This window comes from Brachionichthys hirsutus, unplaced genomic scaffold (genome assembly GCF_040956055.1).
Source record: "Brachionichthys hirsutus isolate HB-005 unplaced genomic scaffold, CSIRO-AGI_Bhir_v1 contig_1066, whole genome shotgun sequence".
NCBI lineage: Eukaryota > Metazoa > Chordata > Actinopteri > Lophiiformes > Brachionichthyidae > Brachionichthys > Brachionichthys hirsutus.
The window spans coordinates 1-5,000 of NW_027181237.1; the positions used below are offsets into that span (position 1 = coordinate 1).

Here is a 5,000-nt window from a genome sequence, read left to right on the forward strand (position 1 = left end):
CAGAAAGAACAATAGATACCTGTATATAGTCAACTGATGGCCCGAGTGCTTTGAACGCTGTGTACATCACCTCCCTCTTGCCACCCCATTGTTGCATGATGCACACGCACCTCTTGCTTTGGATCAGCTGTTCCACCTCTTTTCTCTGTGGATCTTCTCCTATAATATTAATAGCAACCCCTCCGCAGTCATTCGCTTTAGCCTCCCCCACAGTTTCATGGCCCTGACTGGCATTCCACGTGTGGAAGTTGTGCTTCCACACATAACAGCAAGGGTCTTCATCGGCAAACATCTCTTTGAACATGTCCATCATGTATTTGTCTTCAGCGTTGTTGCCATCTATCACCATGACGATGCGCAGCAGCTCAGGGGGATACTTCAGGGCCTTAACGGAGTTGAGGCACTCTCTGAGATAGGCAGGATCCTCCTGGTAAGCCGATATGGTGAAGCCGATGGTTTTGGTGAAGCTGCACGGATCCCTCCTTTCTCTCATCCGCCGATGCTCAATGAAGGCAAAGTAGCTTTGGATGAGTACATGGCACGAGAGGAGTAGTCCATAAAAGCCAAAGGAGATGATTCCATAAATGGATTTGACCAGCTGGAAACCCTCAACATAAGCCCACACCATCACACCCAGAACCATCAGACCAAACAGGAACGTGAAGATGGCTCGTACTGTAGAGCACAGGTTCCTCAGGACATGTTTCAGTTCCATTGTGATGGTTAACCTGTCAGAGCCAAAAAAAACACAGGACATGTTTGCATGGCTTAAATGGTGGATTCTCACTCTGGGTTGGAATGCAAAAGGGTGTATTAAATGGAGTTTTATGTAGAGTCTGAAGAGAAATGGAAATAGGACAGGTAATAGCACTACAACAAAATAGTAAATTATTAAAAGAGAAAATATAGATGTAAGGGAGTAGAAGGCATGATTGAATTTTTATGCAAAAAAATCTATTTGCTTGAATAAAAATGAATATTGGTCTCAATTTAAGTTTCTTATTAAATCCTATCAGCTGCCCATAGTTATAAATAAATTATTAATTTAAATGACAATTTATCTCTAGCAATCCAAAAATGTAGTGCATTGAATATGACCAATATTTATTTTGACAACAGAGCAAAAGTCACTGAACCAATAATAATAATAGTTATTCCTATTAATCATATTTATTTAATCATACCTGGAGAGGAGACATCCACTCGCCGTTTCCCCTGTGTGGCGATTTGGCGTGGAGTTGGTAGCTTTATAGGCTACCGGTATGAAGATGGGATGGAGCCACGTGCGCGCTTTTTCTGTCTTGATATTCATGAGTTACGCGTGGCCCCGTTGAGTCAGCCCTACGTCAGAAACCAGGCAGGAGTCCAGCTGACAGAGCACCAAGTTTTTTCTTTCTTTTTTTTTGTAACTTTTTTTTTTCTTTTGCCTTAGATCTCCCAAGTATATAACCTCTGGCAAAAAAAAAAGACAAGGCTTCTCGAACATTTGGCTGCATGACATCAAAATAGACGCAGTGGAGACCGAGGTTTAATGCTTTTCTATATCTTTGTACATTTTCAAATTCATTATTCTATTTAGAGGACATATAAGGTGCTTGAGTTTTTTCTTTTTCATCCTGCCTATGACAAGTTTTGCCCAGCTACCTGTACAGAACACACTGAAAAGTTTTACATCTGCCCAAGACATCTAAATCAGCAATTTATTTTATCAGAAACTGTATGTCCATTGACCTGAAAGTGGATGTTCACGAGATAAAGATTAGCGACTCAAAAAGCTCTCGTCTGCATGGCGGACATTGCCCTCTGCTGGCTGACATCAGAAACTGCACGGGTTTTAAAAATAAATAAATTGTTTAGTAGCACCAATGTGTCTGAGAGTGGGGGTACTAGTGTGGGTTAAACTAATGTTATAGTAAAAGGAAGTATAACTACAACTATATTATTATACTATACTACAAATATGTAACTTCAGCAGACTAGAGCTGCCCATTTTGGTTTGCTGGGCTGCTGCCACTGTCCTGACTTAACCATGATTACATCCCTGTGTCTTTACAGGAAAATCTGTTGACCGCTCATGACGGTCCACACCCTTAGCCGCAGGACTTGGGCTAAGCCATTAGCATGTTTCATGTCAGCCCCAAATAGACGGCACCAGGCAGCTGACATCATGCATAAAGTTTGTGCCGGTCAGTGTGGACGGGACAGGTTGGACTTCCTAAACGAGCTAGTTTTCATCCGTGTCCTTTTGTGACTCTGTGCTATACATCATTTTTGTTCACAGATGGAGCCTCATGGTTCACATGCTGATTCATGACAACTCGTGTCTGAAATATTAATACAATAAATACACGGAATGCATTTGATGTTCTTTAGTGTTATCGTTAGCTCATAATGAACTAGAAAAGCACTTGGATAGCGCAAACCTCCGCCAAGCAGCTCAGTAATTAGATTTACACCGTCCACATGGGGATCTGGATCATCATCAAAAGGTTCTAAATTGTTCTTGATATCTTTATACACCAACCATGAAAAGTAAAAGTGAATCGGACTTGATGTGTATTTTTTTTCTGATTTTTGATTCTGTAAATTGAGTTTTCAATGATAAAATTTTAGATTTTTTTCCATTCTGGATCTGATCTGGATGAAATTTGGTAGTGAGATAGAGGTCGCCACTCTTCCATAAACATCGGTCAATAATCAACCGAGATATTGAGGAACAGATTTTGAAGCTCCATTGACTGCAATGTTAACCAACATTTCAAAGTGGTCCACAATCCAGGATCTCTTCTGGATCATCAGCAACTGAATCAACTGTTCCTGGTAACATTTCTAACATTTTCTGAAAAGTTCATCAAGCTATACTACACCTACAATAAGGAATTGACTTTCAGCAAGCTCCCAAAGTTTAAAAGTGGGCCATAAATACGGTTTGTGGACTTCATAGGATTCAATCCATGTGTTGCATGAATCAACATCCCGTCTCAAACCATTTATTTTAAGGAAGCCGAGAGCCCAGCATGCTTCACAGAGATGGGAGGTATTTATTGTACATAGTGTATGAGTCCTCTAAAGCTTAATTAGGTCTTTATTCAGCGGTCAAGCGAACACATGGTGACTCACTCCTCTGGTCTGTGCCACACCCAAGCCACCAAAATTCACTGAAATGGTTTGTGGGTTTTGTGAATGGGTTTTCTTATACATGCACCTGATGCCCCAGTTTGTGCCTTTAAATAAAGAGTTTGAAGATCAGGAAGGCTAATATGGTTATAAATGCTCCTATAAGGGCTCAAAAGTCTATTTAAACATCGATCTACTCTCATATTTTCACTCAAAACACTGCTACCATTAAAGTTTAAAATTAGTGAATGATGAAAATCTAATTGTGATCTCAATTCTTTAAAATGAGCTACAGCTATAAAAAAAATAAAATAAGAAGGGACTAGCTAGTCAGCTGTTCTGGAGTGTGGCCAGACTGTACGACATGTTCCAAAGTGAGAAAGGAGTGTTGCAGCAATTTTTGTGATGATTTAATGTTATCTGAGAATAAACTTTGGGTTTGTTCTTTAATTGTTCATCTGTGCATGAAGGAAGAAAGTCTGCACGCTCATCATGAACTCCTGCGTCAGGATGTCTAGAGGCCTCTAGAGCTGTTAGTCACGACATTACACACTTTGATACCTAAAATGTTGATTTCACGTTATGCTTATTAAAGCTAGAAATTATGGTACTAAGAACAAGTGGCTTTTCAACCACACCCATTACCGGCAAACATGTCGACTGCAGCAGAGCAAAACAACCGTCTGTCACTTTAAAGTATCTGTGTGTGTGTGTGTGTGCACTACAACACACTAATAAACCTGTATAAACCACACTTTACACACAAAGACATCATTTGCTTGACTTTAATTTCTGTGCTTCTCAGCCGGATGCCACGGTGTTCTTGATCCAGGAAATGTAATTGCAAACTTTTGTGTACACCCCAGGCTTGTTTCTCAGGGCACATCCATGCCCCCAAGATACAACTCCCTGGAGTTCCCCGTCACACATCATGGGGCCTCCAGAGTCTCCCTGAAGATTAAAACAAGTTTGGGTTTTTAACTGGTGCATAATATGCAGTTTCTTCTAGAGCAATGGTTCCCAAACTTTTCAACCCCACAATGGTGCCAGAGACTTGCAACGCCCCTGAGGTGAAGCATGCAAACATAAAGCACACTCAAGTTAATCCTATTCAAACCTGCAACACGTACTTTTATTTGCAACGGTATTATTTTAAATGCAACAGCTACTTGTGATTTGTACAAATGTATGGTCAAAACAGACTATTTATAATAATTCCTAATTATTAGCCCAGCAGCATTGATATTTCATGACCCCCCCCCCCCCCCCTGTCCTATGGAAATCAGGAATCACTTCAATTAATTCACAAAAACAAGTGAGAACATGTAATTTGTCCTTGGGAGAGTTGACCATTGTCAGTATTAGAACCATTTGCATGAATACAATATGCTGCATCCTTCTGATGATGTTAAACTGATATTTACCCTAAATACATTTGAGCTGAAAGTTTGAATTTTCCTGTAACAAAATGTTTTTTGAAGGTACTCTGAAAGGAAGAAAATCCGGAAACCTATACAGATGATCAGGACAAGAGCTTTGAAACAAAAATCAAAGCTGTTTTATGCCATGTGATGGTTTCCAGTGAACAGACACAATATTTACTGGTATTACCTTGATATTTTTACAGGAACTCATTTTTATGAAGTACTATATAGTAAAATAGCTAAATGGATGGCATTTAAGGAACACCCATGTTGTACATACTATGTGTCTTTTTCATTTATTGTAATTTTGCATCTGAGGTGTAATTTATTTTGAATTTATTGTTATTTTGTATCTGTGGAGTAATTTATTTTTAATGTATTGTTATTTTGCATCATGTTAGTAATTTAATATTAGTTTTATTTGTATTGTTAAATTTCGATGATTTATGTACCAAGGAC

General features: G+C 39.2%; 1 pseudogene; it reads right to left on the minus strand.

Moving 5' to 3' along the window:
* Nucleotides 1–19: 19 nt before the first annotated feature.
* On the minus strand, nt 20–715 carry LOC137917405 (hyaluronan synthase 1 pseudogene; annotated as a pseudogene).
* Between the last annotated feature and the right edge of the window lie 4,285 nt (nt 716–5,000).